The 12,167-nt window shown below is 37.2% G+C and overlaps 1 long non-coding RNA gene across 1 annotated transcript in view; it reads left to right on the top strand.

The window, feature by feature from the left end:
• The window catches only part of LOC143694603 (uncharacterized), a 218,144-nt gene that overhangs the window by 58,010 nt on the left and 147,967 nt on the right, over nucleotides 1-12,167 (top strand). Inside the window, exon 2 of the long non-coding RNA XR_013183171.1 lies at nucleotides 8,039-8,229. This is a non-coding gene — a long non-coding RNA (uncharacterized LOC143694603). The remainder of the gene's footprint in view (nucleotides 1-8,038; nucleotides 8,230-12,167) is intronic.

Below are 12,167 nucleotides of genomic sequence, written 5' to 3'. Positions count from 1 at the left end.
AGCTGCTCATAGAGGACTCACCCCATGGGTGAGGATCTACACAATGGAGCAGGGGAGGAGTGTGAGGAGTCCTTCCCTCGAGGATGAAGGAGTGGTAGAGAGAGCATATGCTAAACTGACCACAGCCCAAACTCCCTGTGCCACTGGGGGAAAATAAGGTAGGAAAATCAGCAATGAAGTTAAGCCTGGGAAGAAGGAGGAATGGGAGGAATGGGGGGGGGGGGTTATTGGTGTTTTTTTTGCTTTGTGGTTTTTTTTTGTTGTTGTTGTTGTTTTGTGGGGGGGTTTTTGTTGTTTTTGTTTGTTTTATTTCTTATTATCCTGTTCTAATTTGATTGGTGAGAAACTAAACTGATTTCCCCAAGCTGAGTATGTTCTGCCCATCACTGTAACTGATGAGTGATCCCTTCCGGTCTTTATCTTGATCTGCAAGCTTTTCATTATATTTTCTCTTTCCCGTCTAGCTGAGGAAGGAAGAAAGTTACATCAAGATAAGCATCTTCCCACTCTAATTCATCTGTTAACCAGGAAAATATCAACTGTATAACTCTAAGAAGAGCCTTCAGAATAAAAATCCCTTTGTAAGGGTGAAAGACTGGAACACATGGTGCCACTTTCACGTGAATATGTGGAAAAATTTTGTAAACAAGACACTATGTCAATAGTAAATGAACATAGCTATCACTGTTTTATCAAGAATCCTTTTTTTTTTCCTCAGTGGCTGGTTATAACACTATTTTTCTCTGAAAGTTAAACAATAACAGAAGTAAAGTTCAAATGCAGAATTTTTTTAAATTAGCAAAGCAAACCTGTGTAATAACATGTCCATTATAATTTCTTTATATAAGCAGAAATACTTAGCATAGAATGAGATTTTTTTATTACGATGATTTTTATTGAATTTTTTAAATGCTGATGTCTAATCTTCCATCTGTTCAAACCATCTTTTCAAGTGCAAAAAACTTGCAGAAACCCCAAACAAACTACAATAAACTCCATCCCCATAACTGGCTTGCATATTCAGGAATGATCAGATGAACATCTGGTTTTATTTTGGGAGGTACTTGGAGTCCATATTGCATTGTAACCAATCATTTTTCAGTGAGAATGGCCTCTGGTCTCCCAGCTGAGCACTTCTTCCTTATCCCGTCTCTTTGTCAACATTTGATCTAAGATCTCCAAAAGATCATGCCAACTGAATAGTAGAGCAGTCTGGAGAGAAAAGAAACTGTTGAACTACAGTTTGCCTAAACAAGTAAGGCATCTAGGTTTAGTTTCTTGCTCTGCTGAAGATTTTGTTTGTGAAGTTGGGAATAGGTGTTTTGTTTGTCTTCCTTTTCATTAAAAAAAATAAATTCTATTCCTCTTGGGTATTCTGTAAATTAATATTTATGAAGAGCCTAAAGGGCTATGCTGAGAAAGGGATGTATGTGAAGCAGTTCTAACAAATGTCTGCACCAAGTGCATATAGGATTATTGCGCTAGATTTTATTTCTCTTGGAAGGGAACTCAGTGTTTAAACCCAAAAGGGTACTCTGGAGAGTGTGTGAGTTATTAAAAAGCTTCAAAGGTTCCTGTATAGCAGTTATATAGCAGTTCTGACTCCAAACTGAAGTGCTTGTAAATGCTCTTATTTCAGAAAAGTTGAATAATTAAACCAGGCAGATTTGTCTTCAGAAATTTGGTACTTCTCTGTTTGTCTTTCCTGGGGGGCTTTAGCTGATGTTTTCCACATATTCTTGCTGGGTAAGGGACACTGCAAAAGCCAGGGACTGTCTCTTAAAACTTAATGGATAGGCAAGGTACGATACTTCTTTAAATCTCTTTGCACAAGCTGAAAATGTCGAAGATTCAGCATATATTTCAAAAGCTTCACTTTATTTTATACAATGCCTGTTTTTTCACATGAATGGCATGCAAAATATATCAGATGCCAGGCTCTTTGCAGGCATGCAAACAGCACTTTGCAGGCTCTTTTTGCATGGAAGGAAAAAACTATAATGGACACATGTTGATACAAGAGATTTTGATTGTCTGTAAAGACATTTTCACCCTAAGTACAGTCAAAGAGGGGAGAGACTGTTCAGCCTCCATTTTTTCAAGCCCAGACAGGATCAAAGCCTAAGCAATCAGTCTGACCTCAGAGATTGCCTTGCTATCTCTGGGCAGTTGGACTAGGGAACTCTTGAGTTCCTCCAGCCTGAATTTGGGATCCATGAAATTATATAAGATTAAATTCTTTGTTGTTTAGTCTTTTTTTTTTTCCTTTTAGTTTGGAATAGGTGAAATGTGGATAATTTTAGGGGGAAGGATAATATGTTTTATTTCGCTTTTCTTAATTTTTTTACCTCGCCAGAAAGAAGATGATATTTCAGTGGGACAATTAGGGTTACACCAGCCTCTTTGGCCTATATCCTCTGATGTTTCTAAAGAAAATATCACAGCACTCTTTAGGCTTTTGTACTCCTTTATGATTAGATTTTAATTAGCACAGTTCCTTATTATGAAAATCTGTAGTGCTACTCCTGACTATTTCTTCATCAGAGGAATTTAGGTGTAGTGAAGGTAGTAGATGTCACATGGGAGGCCAGAAATTTTCGTAGGGACACTACTAAATCCTGAGAGAATGAACAGGAAAAAAAAATTTTAAGAAGGATGTGTATGGAATAATTTGTATTTCTACATATGTCCACTGTCCCCTTCTTCTGGTTATCTTTCCCAATGCACAGAGAGCTTAGAGCTCACAAAGGACTTAATAGCAGCTGATGGTGTTGGCTTGATTTAGCTGACCTATTCTGAATCCTGGGACTGGAAATAAAGCAGTACAGTGAGATTTAGACTATCTCCCCATTTTTAGCAGGCCTAATGCCCCTGTCTGGCAGACTGCAACTCATACCACACTGCAAAACATAACATCAAGATGGTCTGGAAACAGCCTCAGTGACTTATCCTACATTTGTTGAGTGACATTAAAATAAGCATCATGTGATGGAATATGTGGTCAGGGATGGATGTCAGTCATGCACATTGCAGTGGGTAAGCACTTGTTCTCGTGTGAAAAGATAGCATAGACCCAACTATTCTTTGCAGTGCCTGAACACTTGCATTAAGCATTTATAGCTGAGGATATAGTTGACCTTTGAGCGACTGTGAAGTTTATTAAAAATAGAAGACTGTTCTATAAGGACAGAGCTCACATCCAAATCATGATGTGGTTGCAGCTACATTATTTTTCTTCTCCTTTCCAATAGTTAACTTTGTATACTTGTTGTAAAAATAGTGTGTACAAATAGTTGTGGGTTTTTTTCAAAATTGTTAAACCAAGATAAAACTTAGGATCCTCTGAAGACTTTTTCCTTGTCTGGTGAGTAGCAAGGAAGTTGGACTTTGCTTCTTGGCCGAAGTAATGTACTGTGGTGGTACATTCCCCCCTTTCCTTGAGCCGCACTATTATCTCAGAAATGCTCATTAGGCCTCAGTGTTGACCAACAGCACCTGGCCAAAGCTTCTCTTGAGCTCAGCAGAAGCACTGTCTGCTGCCAGGAACTTCTGATGTCTAATGAGATCCTGCTCTTTAACGAACAGCCTTGGAAACCTATTTTTCTTGCCTGAATAAAAACCCAAGTGGAACAACATTTTTGTTATCGAACTTTCAAAGAAAGTTACTGACCTGGATTGAGGCCAGGATGGAAAATTACTCTGCCTAAAGCCAACTCTCTTGTGGCCCTGTCAACAGTGGTCCTAAGTGGGACCTTTTGAGCTCTGCTGGACTGCAACAGGCTGTGACCAGAAAATTCCCTGAGTGGGATGCCTGCCAGAGATAGGGAGCTCCCAGGTTTGCTATACTTGGAGTTGCTATACTTGCTACACTGTTGAATGCTGACTATGGAGCCTTGTACATACTCCTTTATTCTGTATGTGTGTGAATGTGAATGTGACATAGCAAATGGGCTATGAATGTTACTGTTATATTCTTAAATATAAGAGACTTGTAAGCAAGTTAGGCCTGTAAATGAGGTATTGTAGTGCTATAGTCAATTTTACAGAATATTTGGTTAAATTGTGTCAATTCAGCTATCGTTTTACTGCTGTTAAGTACAGGAGCTGCTTAAACCTTTTTGTCTAAATTGTTGGTCAAGTTCAGGGCAAAGTTTGGAAAAATGTTCCACCCTGAACCTTGTGACTCAATGGGTAGGTCTCCCTTACTCTTTTTTATCCTTAATCCTTTCCATCCCAGCCTCTATGCAGATCATATAGTTTTAGATCTATTGATTTCAGATTTTAGTCTGATTTTTTCCTGTGTGATTTAATTTTCTAGTTAGTAATAGCATGAACCTTGCCAACAAACTTTTTCATGCTTTCACTTTTATAGTAAACCCACATTTGCCAATATCTTTGCTGTCAGTTCTTTGAGCAGCCCAAAACACTCATTCATGGCAGGTACAAATACAGCTGTGACAGTTCCTAACAGTGTTGCTTGTTTCCAAATCACAGATAATTCTGAATCTAGGAATGAACCAGGATTCAATTCAAGCTGCTGCTTGCCTATATGTTTTTTAAAGCTTGTATAAATAAATTTTATCTCCCTAAGCACTGCAGCTGTGACTACAGAGAGGGTCTCACACTGATCTGACTATTATTTTAGTTCACAGAATTCACAGAATAACTAGGTTGGAAGAGACCTTAAAGATCATCGAGTTCAACCCATGCCCTAACACCTCAACTAAACCATGGCATAGTTGTATGTGACTTTGGTCCTACTGACAGTGTTTTTGTAGATTTTAGTGTAATTTAGAAAACTCTTCTTATGCCTTTATGTTTTTGCTGTACTTGCTTCTGTTTAAGTATCCTACAGGATGTTCAGGCAAGCAAACCTTCCTTCATTATTCCTTAAGCAAGGATTTACACTCTAGTATGCAAGGAGAGGAGAAATGAATTTAACTGTAAGGTTCTTAGCTACTTCCCTTTCCAGAAGGATATTTTTTATGTGCAATTACTATTATCTTCTTAAGTAACAGTGTTGTGCTTTCTACAGAATATTGTGACGACTGAGGATTGAAATGTGCAAATAGCTCTTGTTCTACGAGTTTCAACCATCTGGTTGCTTTAAAGGAAACAGGAAAGGGAAGTGCCTTAGGGAGTGAAAACTTATAATTAAAATATTTTAGAAATAAGATATTAACACTTCAAAATTCAACTTTTATCTTTTCATCACAGTTAAGACATCTGGACTTGGAAGGCCTTTATTTTCTGCCTGCATCTGAGCTAAACATCCTCTGTTTTTGCAGTGTGCAGTAAATAACCTAGTACAGCACAGCTGAAAATTCACAGCAATGATTTTATGCTCTGTGCAGTCGGCAGGTTTTATTAATTTTCTGTGTCTTCCACAACTTGCTGCAGTGATTATGCAAAATCATTACATTCATAGTACAAAACAAAGAAACACATCTTTTTTTAATCTCTATACATTGGGTACTGACTTCATCTTACTGCAACATTAAAACATATAGCAACAACAAAAGAATTCATGCTTGGTTGAACAAAATACTGAGAGAAAGTACATTAGTGTATGATGTCTACATCACACTCTGTTTTCTGTAGTTTTTACCATGAAGTTATACCTCTGAAAGCATTTTTTGCCCCACAGCAAAAGAAGCCAAATAATGAATAATTTGATTGGCTCTTGAGATTTGGGATAAAAAAATATATGTGCAGGAGGAATATTTCTTAGTGTAGACCCAAATTTGCTAAAATTAATGTAGAAAACCTTTGGTCTAAAGCACCTAGTGAACAAAAAACCAGCCAGTATCCTAAGGTTTTGTAAATCACGACCTAGATGGATTTGCAGCATCTGAGGACCATGTATAGCTTTCACATGTACAAAATTAATTTCTATCTATATGGTTGTATTGGCCATGGCTGGATTCCAGGAGCCCACCAAAGTCATTCTAACATTCCCCTTCTCAGCTGGACAGGGAAGAGAAACTATAATGAAAAGCTTGTGGACCAAAATAAGGGCAGGGAGAGATTACTCACTTATTACCATCACAGGCAAAACAGACTCTGCTTGGAATTAAATTGCTGCATTTATTACCATTCAAATCAGAGAAGGATATAGAGAAATAAACCCAAATCTTAATACACCTTTTTCCCACCCTTGTTTTCTTCCTGGGCCCAGCTGTATTCCTGATTCTCAACATCTTCCACTTCAGTGGCTCAGGGGACAGGGATTGGGGGTTCTGTTCAGTTCATGACATGTTGTTGCTTCCTCTCCTTCCTTCTCATGAGGAGCACTCCTCACACTCTTCCCCTGCTCCAGCGTGGGGCTCTCCAGAAGCTGCAGGTGGATATCAGTATCTCCCCCATGGATCTCGATAGTCTACAGGGGCACAGCCTGCCTCACCATGGTCTTCACCATGGACTGCAGCAGAATGTGTGCTCCACGACTTGGAGCACCTCCTCCCCTCCTTCTGCACTTACCTTGGTGTCTGCAGAGTTGTTCCTCTGACATACTCTCAGTCCTCTCTTCTCTGGCTGCAATTGCTCCTGAACAATATCTTCTTTCCCCTTCTATAAAGCTGTTATTCCAGAGGCACTGCCTCAGTCTCTGCTGGGCTCAACTTTGGCCAGTCGTGGAGCCGGCTGGCGTTGGCTCTATCAGACTTGGGGGAAGATAGCAGCTTCTCACAGAAACTGCCCCTGTGGCCCCTCCACTGCCAAAACCTTCTCTTGCAAACCCAACACTCTTTGTCCACTCAGAGAAAACTAAAACTAAAATATCTTCCTGTTGTGTATTAATGAACTAATTTGCAACATCTTTATTTCCTATCAATCGATTAGCACATTTCATATTGGTATAACTTTGTGTATCAGGTTTCAGTTAAATATGTTGTTTGACTGCACCATTTTCAACAGATGTATCTTGTATTTAAGCATGTACTGAAGAAGTTTCCTGACATATCCTTTATAGTTGCTAATTAAAGTAATTTCTGTATAGTTCTGCACATCCAAAATAATCCAAATATAGGAAATGATCAACATTAAACAGAAGCTATATTCAAAGACTGTTGGTTTAATTTATAAGGACCCCTACATGATTTTATGATTAAATAGTACATGTAATATTTGATCATGTGCAGACATAAGCTGAATCAGAAATCATATAGGATTTTTTTTCAGTTACATAAAGTTTTTTTCAATTTTTTTACTACTACTTTCCTCCTTTGTACACTGAAGGAAAAAAACATGCAAAAAATGACAAGGACATAAAGAATATTACTTTATTTCAAGGTGTTATACAGAGTGAATAAGTTTTCTTCAGTGGTGATAAGTATGTGTCTGAAAGTAAGCTAGAATTGCAGATAAAGAAACAGTTATTCCCTGGGTATACATATTTCTTCCATCTGGTGCATCATTCTATGAACTCACTTCATTTGGCTTTGAAATGCTAGTTAACAGCTGGTCTAAAGGTTTTCATATTTGTTTTGTACATGTTCATAATTCATGCAATTTTTAATATTCTCTGTAACATTTAACTGGTTATTTTATTTCAGTTTCATCATTCTGATTTTCCAAAACAAATATAGTTTAGTTTCTAAATAATTTATTTCTTTTTAAGACAAATGTGTGATGGAAGAAAACTTATGTCAGGAACTATCAAAAAAAAGTCCCCTTGATCTATACAGACTGAAGTTGGAACAAAAGTCAAACTAACAGATAAGTCATTTAGTCCTACCCCTTGCAATGAGTAGGGACATCTTCAATTAGATCAGGTTGCTCAGAACCCAAGCAACCTGAATTTGAATGTTTTCAGGGACCTGGCATCTGCCACCTTCCTGGGCAATCTGTTCCAAGTCTCACCCCTCTCACAGAAGGGAAGTCCTTCCTAACATCTATTCTAAATCTCTTCTCTTTAACACCATTCTCCTTTGTCCTCTTGCCGTCTCTTGTGTAAAAAGTCACTCTCCCCCTTTTTATAAGCCCCCTTGAAGTACTGGCAGGCTGCAATAAGGTCTCCCAAGAGCCTTCTCTTTTCCAGGCTGAACAGCCCGATTTCTTTCATCTCTTTGGCAAGATCACTGGTTGAGGAATTAAAGAGTATTGAGTCAGAGGCTACCCATCCAACAAGCCTTTCTTATGCTGTGGAGTCCATCCATCCAGGCTGTATTTCCAGAACATAGCTGTGAGATTGCTGTGGAGCACTGCCTTGAAAGCCTTACTGAAATTTAGGTAAGAAACAATCACTCTTTTTTCTTTTTCTGTTCTTATGAATTATCTGTTCTAATTATTAAATTTAGAACTTTATTCAAATTGCTCACACATACACTTAAGCTAAAGTTATATCTGATTCCTAGTTAATAAAGTGGAATTGTCAAAAGTATAAAGTTGTCAACTGATGTAAGTTGGTAAAGACCAGAAAATTATTAGATAAAAAAGGTGAAAGGATCTCTATACATAAAATATACACAACTTTTTGTCATAATGCATAAATGAAACTCCCAAAGTTGTCTGAACTGAATGAAAAGGAATCAAGATCCAAAACATGGCTCTGCCAATTAATACATGGCTAGGTCTCATGCATTCTATCAGAAATATTTGAGTCTACAGCCTGGCAGCATATGAAAATTTACTTTCTTTTTTCTTTTATGTTTGTTCTCAAGCATATAAGACAGGATTCTCTCAAATTCAGGAAATAAGGCTTTATATGAAGTATGTCTCAGTGCCAAACACTGAGGACCCTTGAAATACCTTTAGAGCAATGCAAGATTCTTCACTTTGTGTATTAGTTCTTAAAAGTAGTTGTTTTTCTTTAACCCAACTACTTTATATAGCATTTGCCATTTATCAGTTGGCAAGTAATTTACACAGACAAATCAAAGATCTATCAACTTTTTACTAATATTTCAGATTTTGTAGAAATAGCTAGCCAATATATAACAATTACTCTTTATGTAGGGTGATAAGGCAGCATTCAAGAATTTGAACTATATAATAACTGTCTATTGCATACCACATAATATGATATTCAACACTGTAGTGACATGCATAATATATGGATGGGTATCAAGTTCACTTTTTCTCTAAAGAGGTTTTCTCTTCTTCCTTGTGTCTTCATTAAAACAGTAGGTCTGCTCTCCTTATAGTATATTATTTCAAAGATCTTTCTGTTTATTTATAATTTAACAGTTTTGATACTTTCATTTTTGTCATTTTATTCTTCTGCTCACCATCCTTTCTCACTTAAGAGTGCTGCAGCCCCTGCCCCACCCCATTGATACAGCTCTGAAGTACCTAAATGTGCACCACAGTTTCATTATTAACAAAAGCTTAGAATTAAGTAAATTACGTACATTACAATCTTCACCTAGAAAGAAGTAAATTAATTCAATTTCAATAGCAAGTCAGTACTGTAGACAATCCAATTTTTGTCAGAACTTCAGACATGGGATCTTACCTAAGAGAGAGGAGGAATGTTGAACATGTGCATGATTGGGAATCCGTGTATTTTCTCATCCCCTAATAATTTCAAAATTTCTGGAAATTTCCCATTTAGGCTTAAAGGAATAGGTATTCTTGTTTCCCAGTGGGATTTATTCCACTTTTTAGGAAAGGTTCAGTTTTCTGTTAATGTCGTGTACTCACCTATCTTGGTCTTTTGTTACACAGGTTTCTGTGCTGCTGAAATCTTAATGCTCTGGCAGCAAAAAGTGGTGATGAAACATTTTGTTTGGGCTGTTTTACAGAGCAAAGGCTACCCCTTGTTGCTGATGAGCACTGATTTCTACTGTGCTTTTTTGTTGTACCATGGCAATGTTTTCTGGCAATTATGCACAGTAGTGGTAGTGAGCTACCAGTAGACAGCAGAAAAGACATCTGAGAGATATATTTTGTGTGTATCTGGCCCCAAACACAAAACCTTTGGACTTGGGTTTTACTCTTAGTACTCATTCATTTCCCTTCCCTCTCTGAAAACAAACTACATTTGTAGTGACAACAGTAGTATTGCTAGAAAGGTACAATCCCTCTGAGATAAAGAAGTCTCAAAGCAATGTTGTTTGGCAATGTCCTTGAGTTCCATGCAGTCCTATGGAGCTGGTATTTCCAGCCTGATCAATTTATGGTCCTCCTCTCTACTGTGATTTACTCTTTTGGGTAATACTTCACTCCCTCAGACCCTGAGGCTATCATTAAGTACAGTAAGGTGTACTGAGGGTAGACCTCACCTGTAAAGGCAGAAGAGGAAAATGACCACTAATATGTTTATGTGTTCTTCCTTCATCACTGGATCCCCTACCTTTATTAACGGCAAATGCGAGTTTTCCTTGGTCCTGTTTTGTTGCCAGTGTTCTCATAGGAGCCTTTTGTTTCCCATCATGTTCCACCCTTATTTTGCTTCCAGTGATCTTTTTCTTGATCTTGATTAGGTTTGTATGGTATTACCATGTAATCAGAGAGTGTTTACACAGTGCAGGATTTTCTTTCTCTAGCTGGGAAGAGGATATTGTATTATATCTTGCAACTGCTTGCAGCCAGAGGTGGTTAGATTCTCTTCTGTTCTGGAGTTTGCACTGTAGTTTTATTTCATAAAAGTATTTCCATGTTGAACTCTGCTCTCCTTATAGTGTTGAAGAAAAAAAGGATGTGGTAAGAATCAGAAGCGTTAGAGCAAGCAGAAAAATGTACCAATGTGTTTCAGAAATAGAGACCAAGACTGAAGACAGGAAAATCTCTCTCACACTGAATAATTGTTGTATTGCTGAGTGGAAAAATCTACTTAAGACCTCTCCCAGTATGTTGCAGCCTGTAGCTCCCAGGCCTGTTGATTCCTTCACTGACAGAAATCCAGCACGTAAGCTACCTCTGTATGGGAAATTCAATAGCTTTTTTTTTCTTTCCTTAGGAATGTGCGATAGTGCAGTTTATACAGAAATTCATGCAACCTCACAGTGTACTTGAGGATCTAAATAAACAGTTCAGAATCTCAGAATCTCAAAATAGTTTTAAACACTTTATTGACAGGTACTGTGAAAAGCTAAAACTGTAGGGAACTGCAAGTTTCAAGCAGAAAAATGGACATAATGAACTCTCGCTGGATGTAAGATCCTAAAATTTGAATCTCAGCTCTGCTCCTTCTTGTGCAATTATTTTTGACTAGTAGAAGAATTTCACTCCAATTGCTTCCTAAAATGAGAGAATCTGACAAGCTACTTTTTCAAAATATCCCTTTGGTTGCTGTATATCCTTGTCATTACAGAGAACTGATGTCAGATGGATTTGTTTTGGTTTTATTTTAAGTATCTTAACTTTAGAAATCACTGACAATTCTTGCTGGCTTTTTTATAATTTTAAAAATATATTGAAAGCATGATAATTTCATAGAACTCAAACTGCAATATTTCTGCTTTTGCCTTTTTTATAGTTTTATCTCCCGTATCATAATTCTTCTACTCTCTGCTTTCTTCTTTCTGCTGTATTTTTTTACCTTTACTAATACAGCTTGAAATACATCAGCATATTTAATAATATTGTACTTCTTTAACTGTATTTCTTTAACTGCACCTGACACACTAAACTCAAAAGTAAGCAATGAAATATGGGTAGATTACATAAGCCCAAATATTATTTTGGGTAGATAAGAGGTACCAATGCATAAGAGGTACTATTTTGTTCCTTAAGTAAAATTCAGAAAGATTGTCACTGCAAGGTGTGATGTAACTGATGTGTCCCAGTGAAGATAGTGCCAGATATACATTATTGCCCTTCCTGTGTCTGTTATTGAATTAACAGAATGCTGTGAATGTTATTAAAGTAAGACTGAATAAGGTAGAAACTTAGTTATATCAACAGCAAGGTTTAATTTGTCAAAGTTAATAGGATTTCTTTCTGCAGATTTTACAGAACACATCATCCTAGGTTCTTTCCGCATGGTGGTTTGGGAAAAAGCATCACAGCAAAATACAAGGTAGTTTCATTAGTGTTTCTAGAAAAACTGCCTCCCCCCAACAATATTTAGAGAATCAAAATAGACTTGCTTTAAACTGTGGTTATATAAAAGAATGTTTGTGATGCTCTACAAAGAATATTCTTGTTCTCTTATAGAGGAAATTATGTCTCTACTCTGCAGCAAATTTGAATTTCATGTTTTTTCAGTGAAGAGCTGTTCAAGG

This window comes from Agelaius phoeniceus, chromosome 1, assembly GCF_051311805.1.
Source record: "Agelaius phoeniceus isolate bAgePho1 chromosome 1, bAgePho1.hap1, whole genome shotgun sequence".
Classification (NCBI taxonomy): Eukaryota; Metazoa; Chordata; class Aves; order Passeriformes; family Icteridae; genus Agelaius; species Agelaius phoeniceus.
This window is presented reverse-complemented; position numbering and strand designations above follow the sequence as displayed.